At 35.8% G+C, this 19004-nt stretch overlaps 1 pseudogene; it reads right to left on the bottom strand.

Moving 5' to 3' along the window:
- Nucleotides 1–18519, bottom strand: part of LOC145112228 (protein TOPLESS-RELATED PROTEIN 2-like) — a 29681-nt pseudogene extending 11162 nt beyond the window's left edge.
- Between the last annotated feature and the right edge of the window lie 485 nt (nucleotides 18520–19004).

Below are 19004 nucleotides of genomic sequence, written 5' to 3'. Positions count from 1 at the left end.
ATCAACAGCATTAACTTCAACATCAACAGCCCTGTCTGGGACACCAAAAATTAAATCATAATCAAAATCGATTGAATTTTTGTGACAACCCGAAATTTGTATCTTGTAAAAACCATTCACTTCAATCAAATTCAGACTTGTTTCTACTAACTTTTAGCACTGTTTAGAGTCTGTTTGAGCATTCTAAGCTTAGTACACCAAAGGAATGAGTGAAAGGAAGTGTCTTTAGGCCGAAAACACCCTCATTTGCCTTCAATTCGTAAGTACACTACCCTTAGCATGTTATATACTTGAATCACATATTAAACACCTTAAAAACATCAAGAAATCAAGAACAAAAGGGTGTTTACGTCCAAGGCAATCTCCCTTGGCCGTAAACCGTAATTATTGGTGCATAAGGACCATAACTCCTTCCTAAGCCTTGGACTTGAGTCTAGAACACTTCAAGGAAGACCATAGGACCTTAACACACAAAATGGTACAAGATACCATGAGTTTACGGCCGTAAACTCATTCGGCCGTAAACCCATGGGCCGTAAACTCATGGGGGTATTACCATTGGGCCGTAAACTCCTAAGTGAGGCCCTACACCCCTTAGATGCAACCCTTTGTACTTCTAGCACATGAATTGAAGTGTTTTCCACGTCCTAGGGTGTCTTTACTTGCTTAATTAGTTGTTTAATCACTAATTAGATGCATATATGTATCATTATATGAATAATAGGATTCGTGTGTGTGCTCAAGTCTTCACTGGGCACTTAGCATCCTATACCACTCGTACATCCAAACCACTCACTACAGGTGAGTTCATACCCCTTAATCAACCTTTTAAATGATTTTAAATGCTTTTATGGGGGGAATACAAGTTGAAACATTATAGTTATTATATCAATCACATGTGATTAATAACTATCAAACAAATGGATTTACTATACTTTTAACTGTTTATCAAACAAACTACTTCAAAATTTTTATTCAAACTCTTTTACATGCTAAACTCTTTACCAAACTTGTTCTTATATGCCAAACCTTTTCTTTTAACTCTTTCAAACTTATATGTTGTCGAAACCATGTCTAATGCATATATAGTTATATAAGTAAGGTTTGAAGGACTTAGGACTGATAACTCACTTTATTTCCTGTTCCTTGTTTGATTGTGGACTTAAAGTACCCTGTTGTTTGGCCGAATGTCGTTTGATCCTTAGTTATGTATTATGTATATATGTATAGACATAAAAGCTTTTATCTCAGTTCAATACACTCAGTTATACAAACAACTCTACTAGTAAGCTATAATAGGTATAGTTTAGGAAGTTACTATTCACTATTTCTAGTACAATGAAACATACAAAGAGTCAGTTCATACATGAGTCAATACTTACTATAAAGAGAAACAGATAGAGAACAATATAACGAGAAACAATACTCACTATAAAGAGAAACAGATAGAGAACACTATAACGAGAAACAATACTCACTATAAAGAGAAACAGATAGAGAACAGTATAACGAGAAGCAATACTCACTATAAAAAGAAACAGATAGAGAACACTATAACGAGAAACAATACATACACTACACTATACAAGAGAACATACTACATACTAGACAGAGAAAACATACACTACAGTAGTACATACAATACATATACAAGAATACTATAACATAAATGTGAATCATTACTTCGGGGCATGGCATCACTGCTATGGCTCATTTTGTAACCAGAGTCTCCTGGCGGGAGAGCGTGAATTTGTGTATAGATCTATACGGGAGTGACCGTCCTACACCTTGCTGCTAGCTACAGTGGGACCTGCAGGTCTACGGGTGACGAATGTCATACCATTTCGACGTCTTTGAGCGTCGTGTTTTACTAAGTCGATCAAGTATGGTTACAATCATATCACATTATACCTTAATTAACAATTGGCTTAATGTAGTTAGTACAGCAGTAGTTACTATAATACAACACTACAGTACTTTATTATTTTCCCATTGCATTCACATTGTGATCTTCTCACATAAATGGTAATGTAAAATCTATATTTTGTTAATGATAGTCACATTTGGGAGAATTACACACTTTTACAAGAAACAAACATACAGAACATTTGATGCCTTGGTCGAAGGCTACTTTTAGTAGAAAATATAGGATTTTCTAGGAGATACAAACATTTACTACAAACTTGTACAAACTTATACATCAAACACTTACAAACATTTTCATACAAGCAATGACACTAAAATGCTTATGAACTCACCAGCTTTAAAGCTGATCAACGCTTCCAAAATAACTTGTATTCTCAGGTCATCAGTAGACAGGTACCGATGCCAGCTTTTGAGAAGATGGAGCACATTCAAGACTCGCCTTTTTATTTTGAATTCATATTTTTGGTGTCTTATAAACTATACAGAACACACTTGTATTAAATATTATTATTAATGCAATGGATGATGTTGTTGCTTGTTTACTATTATGCTTTGTTGTGATACTGTACATGACGTCCTCCGCCCCAGAACGTTTACGCCGTTCCGGTTTTGGGGTGTGACAATTATCATCTTCAGGTTTATTATTTGATTCATTAAGAATTGGTTTTTGTTCAAACTGTCTTTCCACTTGTTTGACATAATAGTCATCAAAAGTAAGATTGAACGTTTCTTCAATTTTTCGTGTTCGTTTATTTAACACTCTATATGCAACTGAATTGTTCGACTATCCCAAAAATATTCCTTCATCGGTTTTAGCTTGAAATTTTGAAAGATTATCTTTGAGGTTCATAATGAAGCACCTGTAACCAAAAACATGAAAGAATTTGACATTAGGTTTTCGATTGTTTTTTATTTCATATGGAGTGATATTAAATCGTCTATGAATAAACGATCGATTCTGAGTAAAGCATGTTGTTGATACAGCTTCGGCCCATAGGTATTGAGGAAGATTCGCATATGTCAACATTGTTCTTGCTGCTTCGCACAATGACCTATTTCTTCTTTCGACGACACCATTTTGTTGAGGTGTATATGGTGATGAGAAATTATGGGAAATCCCTTTTTCCGTTAGAAACGAATCCAGCACATTATTCTTAAACTCAGACCCATTGTCACTTTTGATTCTGCTTACATTCTTTTTCAGACTTATCTCTATTTTCTTGATAAATTCGATCATTTTTTGAGCTACTTCAGATTTTAACCTGAGAAAATATACCCAAGTGAATCGTAAAAAATCATCAACTATAACCAAAATGTACCGTTTCTTGTTAAGTGTTTCAACAGTTGATGGTCCACAAAGATCAATGTGAAGAAGTTCCAACGGTTCAACAATTTTCGAATCTATGACGATTGAATGTCCATTACGATGTTGTTTTCCTTGTTCGCAAGCTGCATAAAGAGTATCATTGTCAAATTTCAGCACAGGTAAACCACGAACTAAGTCTTCTGTAACCAGCTTATTCAAGTTTCGAAAATTAAGATGTGATAAACGCCTATGCCATAACCAGCTGACATCATTTGAGGCTTTCGAAAGTAAACACACAGATGGTTTGCCCACAATTGGTTTGATATCAAGCGTGAACATATCTCCATATCGTTTCGACTTTAACAACACTTCATTCGTTTCAACTTTTGATATTATGCTTCCTTCTTCGTTAAACACAACTTGATTCCCAGTGCCTACAACAAGTTGCGAAATACTTATCAAATTATGTTGAAGACCTTCCACATAAGCAACTCGATTTACTGTGAATTGGTCATTTGTTACTTTGCCATAACCTTTGACTTGACATTTATGATTATTTCCAAACTTCACCACTCCAGCATTTTCAAGACTTCGAAAATCTCTTAAATTCTCTTTTCTTCCAGTCATGTGACGAGAGCAACCACTATCAATGTATCATTTCTCATCATATTGCTCGTCACAAAATACCTACATTCAAATAAATAATTTAGGTACCCAAGGCTTTTTGGGTCCTTGGGTATTAGCTTGAAACAATGAATGAAATTTAGAACTCAAAGCCCAAGTTCGAACTTTTGTTTTTACACTATCAATTAAGTCAACATCATCAATTAAAGATATTGAAACATAATTTTTCGATAGTTTTGGGCTTTCATTTGATTCCACCTCAGGCTTCTCATTTCGTGTAACTCTGTTGATTGGTTGCCATCTCTGAACCGGAATATTCGAATCTTGAGAAGATGAACTTCCAGTTGAAGATTCATTCAAATACTCTTCATAAGCATTTTTAATCTGTTGTTGAGAAAACTTTCCTAATTGAAAATTTTTCCCTTGTCCTTCAAGCCAATGATTGATTGATTTCACATCCGAAGTACCTTTTGAGTATGAAACCTTTGTTTCTTTATGAACTGATGGATTTGAAAATTTTGGTTTTTGTGGAGTGAATTTGACATTCGTTTGAGAATGTGTTGATTTTTGAACATTTTCAGATTTTCTGACATTCACAAGGTTGTGAGTTGTCTTAAAATTTTGAAATTTGACATCCTTTCGACCATTTTCAACCTTTTGATTTGTATCACTTTTAGTTGAAGGAAATTTATCTATTACATTTGTTGGCTTATGAAAAGAAGAATTTGTTGGTTTTCTTTTGTAAAACGTCTTTTGAAAAATCTTTGGTTGAAAAATCTTTGATGAGTTTAAATTTGAAAAATTGTTGATTTTTCGTTTTTGTGAATCAGACGAAACTTTCGATTTTGACAGAGCAGGATTTTTCTTTTTCATTGTTGGCTCAGTTGTTTGATTTTCGTTTAACGCTACTTGCCAAAAAATTGCTTTTCGTGCCTTTCTTTTTGAAACTCCTTTTTCTTTTGAAAATTTTTCAACAAGTGTTTTATATTCTTGTGAATTAAGTTTTACAACTTGAGATGTCTCAACAATTTCTTGTTTGAAAACTTCTTTTTCTTTTTCCGATTTTACAACCCATTTTCGTTTTGATTTTTGTCTTTGAAAAACATACGAAATCTTGGTTAGGTTGTTTTCAACAGTGCTTTGATTTGAAAAGAATCATTCGTCTGAAGTTCTTTTGTTGTTTTCTTCAATCAATTTGTTAAACTTTGGCATGATGTTCTCAGCATTCCCAGTAGTGACAAATACTTGATTTGGAAAAACTACTTCATCTGTGCATGTAAAATTTGGATACACGACATTATTAGTTTCCAAATAGTGAGCACCTTTTCATCACTTTGTCAAACTTTTCTGTTCCTCCTTAAACTTGTTCAACAACAACTCTTGGAATGGATGTTTCATTCGAAACATTCTTTTCTGACTTATTATTACACGAAACTTTGACGTCGTCCTCCTCATCATCACTACTATCCGTTTGACTGTCTCGTATCTCCACATCATCAAAGTCACAAACATTCGAAGTAGAGGGTTTTCCAATGTCATCCTCAACCATCAAATCATTAACAATTTCTTTACCTTTGATCTTAGATGTGACATTAATGATAGATAACTGAGAACAATCAATACTTTCCTTTTCTTCAATTTCACTGATTTCACTAACATTATCCGAGTTATCATCAATATCAGTAAAATTGAATTGAGAGTCAAGTTTCGAATGTTCAATTCTTTTCAAAATTTTCACTTGTTCATCTTTTGTCAAACTTTCATTTACAATTTCAACAAGTTCATCATTATTTAAAAATTCATCTATCTTAACAACACCATAAGCAAATCTATCATCTGGCACTTTGTTAAAATCAGCTATGGTATTTTCACAATCATACGAGATGATATCAACTTTTTCGCTCTCAAAGACAAGAAAAGGTAACAACTTACGATGTTGTTCTTTGCTAATCTCAGATGAATGATGTAAAGCAGTTAATTTTGCATACAAACGCTTAGCTGAATTACAATAGATGTTTCGTTGAGCAATTAACATCCTAACTTCCTTATCAAGATTTTCCCTATCATTATTAACTTTCCTTAATTGTAATTCTAGATACTCTACTCTGCTTCGTTTCGTGTCAAGTAACTTTTGTGTCTCTAGCAGTTGATTATTAAGTTTCTTTACTTCAGTACTAGCAGACACAACAATAGCATCAAAGTAAGCAACAATATCATCAAAAGCAATTATTTCAGAATCATATGCTTGTAAAGGAATGTTAAATGACTCAAGAATAGAACGTACCTTTGTTGTCATTGGAGATTTGTCGGTTGACTTCGTCATGAAGCATCGACCAGTCACTTCTTCTTCTTCTCCATCCTCAAACTTTGAAAACATGGCACCATGAGTGGGATGCCTCATCTCTTCATCATCAGATCCAGAAGACCAGATCTGATAAGTGTCATCATCTTCATTTTCTCCTCTTGCCACAAGGGACATTCCCTTAGCCTTCATACAAACCTCTTGAAGCTTTTCAGATTAGTATGCTTCGTCCTTCACTCTATTCTTCTTCTCATCTTTCTTACGAAGCATGCAATCGTTCGCAAGATGGTTCGCTCCATTCCAATAATGACAATCTATTCCTGAATCACCTTTCAATTTCTTCTCTGTCTTGGACTCTTTCCCTTTGTCATCATTCTTCTCAGTCTTTTCGAATTTCTTCTTCTCATCCACACCAGACTTCACGAAGCTTCCTTTTCCATCACTTTGCTTCCCTTTGGAATTAAAAGGCTTCTTGAAAAACTTTTTAACTCAATTGTTCGAGTAAAAAGCTACAGCTTCATCATCAGAGTTCATGAGAAAACCTTCTTCATCCGAACCCTCTTCATCCGAACCCTCTTTTTCAACAGTCTCCACCTCAGACACTTTAGAAACCAGAGCTAGAGGTCCTCCTATGCTCTGTTTTGCCTCTTCCATCATTTCTGAAACTTCACTTTCGTGTGTTTTTAGCTGATTGTACACCTCATTTAGAGATGAACAGTCGAAACTTTATTGATTTTTGATCATCATACTCACACTCCTCCATTCCTTACGAAGTCCCGCGACAAAAGTAAGATTGAACTCCATTAAGGACCTTGTGATTCCATACCTATTGCATCGGTAAATCAGCTCATTCAGACGATCATAATGAACTTCAATTGTTTCATTTTCCTTTTGTCTGAACTCCTTGAGAGTGATCCAGATCTACCAAACATTGCTTAAGTGAATTGATCTTCGTCTTCTCACTCCCCTGATACTTCTCCTTGAGCTCCTTCAGCTCTACCAAACATTGCTTAAGTGAATTGATCTTCGTCTTCTCACTCCCCTGATACTTCTCCTTGAGAGTGATCCAGATCTCCTTAGCAGTTTTACAACCACGGATGTAGTTGTAAACAACAGGTGGCAAAGCACCTCTCAGCTCTCTCATACAACGTTTCTCATTGTTTTCCAGCCTTGTGGATTGATCTTCAACAACAGAAGTTGTTCTAGATGAACCAATGCTCTGAACATTTGTTGGAGGTTGAACCGTTCCTTTGATGCAATTCCATAATTCCTCATCCAGTCCATTCAGATAGTCTTCCATACGATCCGCCCATTGATCGTAGTACTCTGGAATCGGCATCGGAATTTTTGTTGATGATCCAAGTAGATGAGAATAAGAAGTCAATGTATTAAAGTTGAAGTTCGCCATTGATGAACAAACGAGAAAATTCAGAAAACTTGATGAATTTGAAATTTGATCAAATGAATTGATCAGAAGCTTGTAATCGATCACTCAATTATACAATTCAAATGCAGAATCTAATCAAGTCTGTAGATCAGACGAGATTTTCAGAACCAAAACGCGGAAACTTTTTGAGACGAGAAATGACTCAAAAACAGATGATTCAAAATGAAAATCAGATCATTGCAGTTTCATTCCTGCTCTGATACCAAATGAAGAGCAATTGTAACGAGAAATCGAATAAAATCAGAGTTAAACAAGCCAAAGATCAATCAAGAACACTGAATGTAAATAGAATCTAGTTTCAGCTCTTATTACTCTCAAATGAACAAGAGTACAAAAGTAGACAACATACATGGAAAACTTGTTATCTAACTCTATGTTCAGTTCCTATTTATAGGAAACTAAGAGTACAAAAAATACTAAGTCTAAGAGTTACGCTTCGAACATGAAATGACTTAGTAAATACATTACATACGAAATATAGTAAACACATTTCGACTCTTTACAACAAGACTTCGACCCTAACATAACTGGAAACAAAGACGCCACCAAATTTGCCAATATGGAGTTGGTTATTAAACATGCATAGAGATGGGGTTTAACCAATTTAATGCATCAAGATAAACAAACTAGCCACTTGTTTATATCAATAGTTTTGCTTAAAACTAATGAAAATTTCTTTTCACTATTTATTCATCTCTATAGTTATTTTTAACACAACCCCCAAGCTTATCCACACCAATCAAAATCCATTTCCCATAACAGGGAAACCCACCCTCCTTCCCTCAATAGTAACAATATTACCCACTCCCCAAAATATTCAGGATTCCAATTCCTGTATACATCTTACTTCTCCCTTTCATTTTACATTCTCTAAACAGGTTTAGATTTTAATCTTATGTTTATTTGAGTATGACCTGGTTCCATCAGTGCTATATGCCATTGTTGTGCACCAATGGCCAGGGGCATCCCAATCTAGTTTTGACCTCAAAGAATCAGAGATCCATGCTTTGATTTTCCCATCAACTGCTGTTGAAAAATTAACTACATAACAAAAAATGAACAGAGTCAATAACATTGGTGATCGGAAGTGAATATATCATATTTCACATAATGCTTTGGGTCTAAAATATGTAATGTTCAAATTAAATATTAAAAAAGTTAAAACGATAAAGCAAGGAAAGAAGACTTGCTGGCATTTGTTCTTCATGATGAGGGCAGAGAGAATATACAGGAGCCTCATGACCCTTTAGCACATACTGCATACGTCCATCTACAGCATCCCATACCTATTACCAACAATGTAGGGGTTGGTTATGAGTGACATAAAACTTTTTCTTTCCGGTGATAGTTCATTGTACCTTAATTGTCATATCATCACCACATGTGACAATACATGGCTTCTTATCAGGAAGAGCAAAAGCAATATCGTTTACACTTCCGACATGGGCATCTATCTGTATGTGCAAGATCCATCAAAAACTTAGGATTCCATGCTTTCATGAAGAGAAAGATAGAAGAACAAAAAGATGGAGAGTTTACTTCCAAGTGATGCCTTAACTCCCCTGATGGGCCGGTTGTATGCATATATCTGAGCTATGTGCTTGGAAAAGGGAACGCCTATGACAGTGGGGTAAAGTTAACAAGAAAAGTCAACAAAAACCCCGGAAAAATGATCAGATAGTAATGTAGAACTTTTATGAAAGAAACATAAATTTAAATTATACCAAGTACTGATCCATCTGCTCCCCAGGTGCACCGTTTAACAGATACTACTGCATCTTTTGCCAAAGCTGTCTGGACACGAAATTGATCGTGATTCATATTAGATGAATATGAAAAATATTAAAAATCATATAATAAATAATAGACACGCATATATGAACACAAATTAAACACCAGATATAGAAAGAAGGCAAGGCTAAAGGAAGCGTACCTGAAAAGTCATTGAGCAAGCAGATAAATCCCAAACCTTGAAGGGTTTATGCACCATCTTTTCTTGAATTCCAACCTCCCAAATGCTTATTTCACCAACATTTGTTCCAACTGTGCTATGCATCCACTTAAGTCACGTTTTATAGAAAGGGTTATATGGGATACTTAGCAAACTAGTGAGCATCTATTTAGTAGAGGGGTAATTTTGGTATTTTAGTATTTACATTATATAGATTGTTACAGCATAATGCTTATAAGATGGTAGTTTGAATGATGGTATCATCATCTTTTGTGAAATTTCTGATCTTTCTACTTTGGCAGAGAACCAAACTCTCGAAATTCTAGTGAGCATTAGGGTTTCCTTATGTTGTTTTTGGGTATTAATCAATAGAGGAAGCATTTTGATTATCAGTTCTTGTTTTGAATATCATCTTGTTAACCGGTGCATAGCAATTGGTACCAAAGCAATAGCCCAGAGAACTATTGCTCAAAGGTTGGAAACAATAGAAGGATTGAAGGAAATGTGTTCTTCCATAACAGAGATGCAACCAGAGGTGGACCCAAAAAAAAATTTAAACAGGGGGCAAAAAATTCAACTTGAAGCGGTTTGAAGATGTACACACAAAAAAATGAGAATTTGATAATTGATGGAATTTCTGGTTGCAGCTTATTGATTGAAATAAGAAAAATCAAATTATCTTGCAAACAAGTATCTTCCAACAACAATTAAACCACAGTTATTATAGTAAACAAAACATAGTCATTTTTTTAATATTATAATTACATAATGGACAACCACTTGTCTTTTCCAAGAGATCAAAAGAAACATAAACTAGGGAAATACAAATAAAGTAGTTCCATTAAACAATGACCATCTAATAAAACAATAACCTGTCATGTACTCGGTAATTGGCAACGACGGGATCTCATAGTTTGAAATCTTTTCAAAATGCTATCATTTGGAATCGTTTGAAAAATCTCTTTCTCGATGTATGTAACCAAACAATCATTCAACCATTGGTCCCCAATTTTGTTGCGTAATCGAGTTTTCACAATCTTCATTGTTGAAAATGATCTTTCAATGTAACTAAAGCCGTTGAGATGGGTAAAACCAAAACAAGTTTGATCAGTTGATAAACCAAGTGGTAAATGAAATTTTTCTTTGTCTTGACTAGCTTCATTTCAAGGTATCCAACTCCCTTTAATCCAGAAAAATGAACACTAGACTTCATATAAAAAATATACGTGTCAAGCTGGTTCTCAACAACAAGTATGTCTATTTCAGAAAAGTCTGGGGGATAAAATTGGGCTAAGGTAACCAATTTCTCCTTCTTGAAAGATGAGAAAGAATCATCGGGGTTCAAGCAAGCCATACAAAGTAGCAATTCAGTAGTGGTTTCATTAAATCTACTTCTAAGTTCTTGAAGCACCCAATCTATCACATTTTTAAATAAATCATTTTCATAATGATGAAGGTTCGTCACTTGCTGAGCTACACGACGAGGCCTACCTCTAGCTACAAAGACATCATCCATATTTGGAATAGCAATACTATACTTTTCACAAAATAAATAAACTTCTTTGACCAATGATTCCCACCCTTCATTTCTCAGTGTCATTAATGCCAATGATAACTCATTTGTAATTCAAAGTATACTTTTCAATATATCTTGATCTTTCCTCTGTAATGCCAATGATAACTCATTTGTAATTCAAAGTATACTTTTCATCAAGATCAACACAAAAACAAAATCAAAAGATTGTGTCCAATCGAATAATATGACCGCTTCTGCCTTTTGCTCAGAGCTCCCACAATCCTCAACAACATACTCAACTACCTCAATTATAGAAGAAACTAAGATACCGATGTTCAACAATGTTACGTAATGAGATCCCCATCGTGTATCGGTTCCCTTTGAAGAGTATATTCTTGATTTAACCCTTTACCAATTGCAATTTCTCCAACATCTATTGCTTCCAGGATCTTCTCAGCTTGTTTCTCACGAAGCATATCTTTACGCTTACAAGAGGCTCCAACAGCATTCACTAACTTACTAATCATAGTGAAAAGCAAAGCAATATCAACATGATTCTTAGCTATAGCAACAAGGACCAGCTGGAGTTGATGTGCGAAACAATGTACATAAAATGCAGAGCTGTTATCCCTCAAAATCAGACTCTTGAGACCATTAAACTCACCTCGCATATTGCTAGCTCCATCGTAGCCTTGCCCACGAATCTGCGACATAGTAAGCCTGTATGTTGCAAGTGATGAATCAATGGCTGCTTTCAAGGAGAAAGAGTTAGTATTTGGTACATGTACAACCCCAAGAAAGCGTTCAATTACGTAACCTTTTTTGTCTACATATCGAAGTACAAGTGCCTTTTGTTCTTTTGTAGAGACATCACGACATTCATCAACCAAAATAGAAAAGTAGTCATCCCCAATATCTTCAGTTATAAGCTTACTAGTTTCAATTGCACAAGACGATGCTATATCTATTTGGATTTTATGAGAGCACAACTTATTGTTTTTTGGAGCATTTTGCAAGATGAATTTTCTTGTTTCTTCATTGTGGTCTGCCAAAAATTTCAACAACTCTCTAAAGTTCCCCTGATTACTTCAAACTTCTGACTCGTCATGGCCCCGAAATGCTAAACCTTGATGTAGAAGGTATCGAACACAATCAACAAAAGCGAGTAATCGAGTCTTATACTCAATTTTGATTTGATCAGATTGCTTAACAAACGAATACGCAATGTGCTGATTTTGATTCATCAAGTCTTCACATTTTTGTCGGGCTTGATTGTGAGCACTCCCTGGACCACGAATATGAATTTTAAATCTTTCCGGCTTTTTCCAATTACTGAATCCTTCGATTATGAAAGATTTGCCATCACTTGCTTCGACATCATCATCATATAAATAGCAATATAAGCAGAATGCAACATCTTCCGTCAAGCTGTATTCTAACCAAGGTTTGTATAAATCTAAATCGAACCAACTACGAATAAATCTCCTTTTCGTCTTACCAAAAGTTGTTTGACGGAACTTATGAGCGGTTGATGAGGACCTCTTTGTAAGTAGGCTCTTCGGATTTTCTCACGACCGTTAGGATTATATTTAGACATTCTTCTTCGAGTCCCAGGGTCGGCAAGAAGTTCATTTAAATTAATTTCTTCACAATTTCTTTTTGAACTTTGTCCCATGTTCGTAGTTTGTTCCAAATTTGGCTTTCTTTTTGAACTTTTACCCATTTTTGTAGTTTGTTCCAAAATTGGCCTTATTTTTTAGCTCTGCCCAATGTTTGTAGAAGTTCTAATAATAAACTTATCCATTTCCTTTGTATATATAATTACAAAGTATAAACACTAATTAAAAATAACACCCAAATAAGTGAATAATAATTGTATCAGAAATTCAGAATATATATATATATATATATATATATATATATATATATATATATATATATATAAAGAAGATCAGTCAAAGGTAAATTATTTGAAAACTATGGATGTGGATGTGTGTATTGGGTATAGAAAGTGAAATCAATTAACAATTCAACATAATAAAATTCTAGGACATAATACCCCATTATTTGAAAAATAATAAAAAAGAAAGTATATGAATATGTGTCATGTGTACCTAGCATGAAGGATGAATCAATGGGAAATCAAATCAAACACAAAACTCAAAATTGTAAATAAAAGGAGCAAGTAGAATCAATTTGTTGTCGTGAAGACTAAAGAGGCGTGCTTTCTTGTTTTTATTTACCTTTCTTATCTTTTGACTGTGTGAATAAAGCCGCCAATACTAAAACATTTAACCCTCCTTAATTTCCAGGGCGAGATATCGTTATGCATCCACTGAAGTCATGTTCTATAGAATGGGGAATACTTAATTAGCAAACTAGTGAGAATTTATTTAGTGGGGGGGGTACTTTAGGTATTTACTTCAATAGTTTGTTAGATCAAAGTGCTTATAATAGTGCTTAGAAGAGGGTAGTGGGGATGAGGGTATATTCATCTTTTGTGGAATTTCTGGTCATTGTACCTTGGGAGAGAACTAGAATATCGAAATTCTACTAAGCATTAGGGTTTTCTTGTGTTCTTTATGGGTATTAATCAATATAGGAAACATTTTGATTATCTAATCTTGTTTTGAATATCATCTTGTTAGTCAGTTCATAGCAACTGCAACTGCAAGGCTCATTTTCAACATGAAGCCATGTGTTGTTATGTATAAATTATCACATTACCTATTTTCTAAAATCCTTAATAGAAGCATACAGTTAAAGTGAAGGGAAAATGACTTATAAGCCTAACGAAGTTTCCAAACCGTTCAAAAAACCCCAATTATGTTTTGTATGTTCAAGAAAACACAACGAACTTAACCTTTTGCCTAAAAAGCCCAACTAACTTGCACTTTTGTTTAATTTTCATTAGGGCCAACTAGCTAATGAAATTCAACTAATGACATGACTTATGACGTTGAATTAAATATCCAAAAAATGACTTGTAAGACCAACAGAGTTTTAAAACCGTCAAAAATCCTAATCATGTTTTGTCTGTTCAAAAAACCCAACGGACTTACGCTTTTGTTCAATTCTCATTAGAGGAAACTAGATTCACTAGGTATACATTAGTTGGCAAATGACATGGCATTATATTTAATGACATGGAATTAACATATTAGAATTTCCCTTTATATACCGATTTAGGGTCTAGAAAAGAGTAAAATGAACGGCGTCTGTGTTCGATCTCTTGTAATAGCTACTTCTTCTTCGTCTCAATCGTTGATGTCCAACTCAAGATCTGCAAATATGTAACGCCCCGTTCCTGGTACGTGGATTAAGTAATGTTTTATTCTTTATTTTGAGACTACTCGACGAGTCAGTAGCCATAACTCGTCGAGTAGGAGCGAGCCTGGACGCGGAGTTTTGTAGGACGACTCGGCGAGTCAATATTCCCGACTCGGCGAGTCGGCCAGGCTGGAGAAAACCCTAATACTAAGGGTTTGCACCCTATTTAAGCATCACTATAATCCCCCATCTCGGCCTCCATCACCTCCAGATCATCTCTCTCAAAACTCTAGTCCCCCATAAGTGTTCTTGAGTGATTCTTACCTTTTGAGTGATTTTTGGTGCATTTAGAAGCTAGAAGAAGAAGGAGAAGATTGAAGACTCAAGGAGGAGGAAGTAGATCCAGAAGCAATCTCTCTTTTAGCACCTTTTGTGGTAATCAAGCTCTCACCTTGATCCTTATGTGTATTAGATTTAGTAGTCCCCAAATATGATGGTTTTGGGCTCAAAAACCCTAAATCCTCAGTGATAAAGCATTGCTAGCGATTCATATCTCGGATCTAATCATCCTTGAGCCCCTGGAGCTCAAGGAAGTCGCCTTTATGCAGCCATGACCTTATTCTAGAAAAATAACCTCCATATTAGCTAAGCTTTGGTGTTTTTGCTTCTTTACACCGTGCATACATGTAAAGTTAGCAACTTTACGTGTAATACTAGCCTTAGAAGACCAGATCGATGTATTAGATGCACAGAAATCGATTTAGATCGACTGTTGATGATTTGCATGCAAGGACTCGACGAGTCGTTGCTCTGACTCGACGAGTTTGGTCGTGTGCCATACTTTTCCTTGATTAGTGAGTCGAACCAGTGAGTAGAAAGGTAGACTCGGTGAGCTGAGTGGAACTAGGTCTTAGAGGTTGATGGACTCGTTGACGGAGGGACTCGGCGAGTCATGGAATGACTCGGCGAGTCAAGTCTCGATTTATGAGATCTGAGAGCTTAGAACTCGACGAGTCAATTTATGGACTCGACGGGTAGAGTCAATTTGGAAGTTTGTTTCCGACCAAGACTTTGACTTAGACCGGGGGTAAGAGAGTCATTTTACCCTAGGAAGGATTATCAAGTTTTGACTAAAATATTGTTATGTATTAATAGTCGGGAAGTCGTCGGAGCAGCAGTTGGGGATTTCTCACACAGGTTGTCAGCAGTTAGTCTTACGAGGTGAGTTTCCCTTCAGTAGGAGCGGGTCTAAGGCACCAAGGTCGGCCCATAGTATGATAGTAGCTGAGTGTGGGCGGGGCCCGAATCTTACGGTGATAGCTAGATATAATTATATGCTTGATAATATACTTGATGTCTGTGTGATACTTGTATGCTTGTTAGACAGCGGAGTGTGGGCGGGGCCCGAATGTCCTGGACAGCGGAGTGTGGGCGGGGCCCGAATCTCCTGGACAGCGGAGTGTGGGCGGGGCCCGAATCTCCTAGACAGCGGAGTGTGGGCGGGGCCCGAATCTCCTAGACAACGGAGTGTGGGCGGGGCCCGAATCTCCATGAGAGTGGGCGGGGCCCGAGTATCTTAGTTGTATGGTATATGAGTATGATAAATGGTAGTTTGGGGAGACTCACTAAGCTTTGTGTTTACAGTTTCAGTCTTGGTTTCAGGTACTTCCACTAGCACTGGGAAGGGCTCGGGATGATCGCATGACAGACACCACAGTTCTCAGCCTGGGAGCTGGACTCTGATATTTTGCTATATTATTTTGATATGTGACACTTGTTATGACAGTTTGAGATACATGGTTTATGACTTTTATTACTTTACTATTCACATTATGGTTTTGGAAATAAATGAAAAATGAAATTTTTGGGTGTGTTTTACTGAGTGTTACAAGTTAAGATATTTGATGATGCAAACCCTTGTGGATGTGTACAGCCTTCTCGAATTTGGACATCTAGAATGTAGTATCATCTAGAGAAAAAGTTTAGGGCTTGTTCGAACAGATGGGAAAGTGTAATTGAAAGATTCATCATGTCCATCTTCTATCTATTTGGTTGATTATCTTAATAAGTTCTTGTTTTTTAAGGAAGCAAACAAATAGATAGAAGATGGACATAATAAAACTTTCAGTTACACTTATCCATCTGTTCAATGAATCCTTGAACTTTCAACTTTTTCTATGGATGATCCTCTGTTTTAGAATCCGGTAAGGGCGTACAAGGGTTTTCATCATCGAATATCTTTTTTGTAGAGCTTGAGTTGGACATCAACTATTGAGAGGAAGAAGAAGTAGCAATTACAAGAGATCAAACACAGACGTCGTTCGTTTTTCTCTTCTCCAAGCCCTACATCAATATATAAAAGGCAATTATAATATGTTTATTCCATATCATTAAATATAATGTCATGTCATTTGCCAACTAATTGTATACCTAATGAATCTGGTTGCCTCTACTGAGAATTGAACAAAAATGTAAGGTTGTTGGGTTCTTTTAGACGAAAGGTTAAGGTTGTTGGGTTTTTTTGAACAAACAAAACATGACTGGGGTTTTTTGAGCGGTTTTGAAACTCTGTTGGTCTTACAAGTCATTTTCCTGATATTTAATTTCATGTCATTCGCTGATTTTCATTAGCCGGTTGAACCTAATAAGAATTAATAAAAATGTATGTTAGTTGGGTTTTTTTAGACAAAAGGTTAAGTTCGTTGAGTTTTTTTGAACAGAGAAAACATAATTGGGGTTTTTTGAACGGTTTGAAAACTTCGTTTGTCTTATAAGTCATTTTCCCTTAAAATGAATTAAGAAACTACTAGAGACTAAAGCCAAAAGATTGGGGATCAACCTAAGAGAATAGTTTGTCGTTGAGGATGGAAGTCCATTGACTTGACATTTGAACCCTGCTGGAGCAACCGAACCACAGTTTTTGGAATATCATTGGATGAGTATGAATTGGGAGGATGATCACTTGAAGCAGATAAGAACTCCTATTAGACATATTAGATCATGTTAGCGTGGGAGGAAATATAACTATAGATCAATGGAACTCAAACAATAAGAACATGGCACCAGAAGTGTTTAATGGCTGATATGGATAGCATACCTCATCAGATGGTCCAGCTTCATATTCCAATCCAGGAGCACTTGGAGGTGTCTGGGGATGCTTCAGGGCTGCAGCTGCAGATGTAAGAACAAAACATTAATTTATCCATTTTATGTTATATCATGGAACCACAAAACGTTTAATGAAAGTTGAAGTATACCCGACCTGCAACTGGAGGCTGCATAAGGTCAGGAGGTCCAGCTACAACAGAGGTATGTGGCATGGAAGGATTAGCAGTTGCCATCCATCTAGAAGAAGGAGAAACAATAGCCTGGATTGAATTTACCGAAGAAAGTATGACTTAATTTATCGATAAAGATACAACATGTATTGTTTATAGAATTAGTTTAAAATAAATTGTCAATCTACACGTAAAACTACTATTAGTATTAAACAAATTCAATCAAGGAATTTTCTTTATATCAGAACACTTTTCTACATCGAACAGATTCTTTCTTGCTTTATTTTTTCTTGAATTTAAGAAATACTCTAGTAGTGAATACAAAGAATTCAATCGATTGATGTCATGAGAACACATTTTTACCGAAAAATTATGTTAAAAGAATCACCAAAATGAAAATATACAACTTACTTGATATCTAAGTGCTGTTTCAAGCGTACTCACGACTTCAGTTATTGACGGGCGTTCTTCACGATCTCTGTTAGAGCATCCATACGCCAATTTTGTGAAAGCCAACAAAGAATTTGGGTTCATTTCATCCCTACTATTACCAAAAACTATTGTATCTATTTTGTTTAGTTTGTAGTATTGTCGCGCTAATTTTGTTAAAGGCTGATGACCCTTGTTGCACAACCTTCCACACAATACTTTAAACAACACCACACCTAAAGAGAATACATCGGACTCTTTTGTTAAAAGCCCCGTTTCTTTATAATGGGTTCATTTCATCCCTACTAAAGAGAATACATCGGACCCTTGTTGCACCACCTTCCACACAATACTTCAAACAACACCACACCTAAAGAGAATACATCGAACTCTTTTGTTAAAAGCCCCGTTTCTTTATACATCGGACTCTTTTGACGGGCGTTCTTCACGATCTCTGTTAGAGCATCCATACGCCAATTTTGTGAAAGCCAACAAAGAATTTGGGTTCATTTCATCCCTACAATTACCAAAAACTATTGTATCTGTTTTTTTTAGTTTGTAGTATTGCCGCGCTAATTTTGTTAAAGGCTGATGACCCTTGTTGCACAACCTTCCACACAATACTTCAAACAACACCACACCTAAAGAGAATACATCAGACTCTTTTGTTAAAAGCCCCGTTTCTTTATATCATATCCAGGTGTGCCTACAACGGAGGTGTAAACAAATGTGTAATTACTAGCAGAAGCTAATTTGGCCAGACCAAAATCTAAGATTCTTGCATTCCAATTTTCATCTAGTAGGATTTTGGAACTTTTAATATCACGGTGTATTACTCGAAGTTCGGTGCCAGAATTATGAAGGTAAGCTAGTCCACGAGCCATCCCGCTGCATATCTTCAGACGTTGGGTCCAAGTTAGATCATTGTTGTTGAGATGAAAGTCTAGACCCTTGT

This window comes from Lactuca virosa, chromosome 5, assembly GCF_052849685.1.
Source record: "Lactuca virosa cultivar CGN04683 chromosome 5, Lactuca_virosa_CGN04683_v6, whole genome shotgun sequence".
Taxonomy (NCBI): Eukaryota; Viridiplantae; Streptophyta; class Magnoliopsida; order Asterales; family Asteraceae; genus Lactuca; species Lactuca virosa.
The sequence above is the reverse complement of the archived record's forward strand: the minus strand, read 5'-3'. Positions and strand labels throughout refer to the sequence as shown.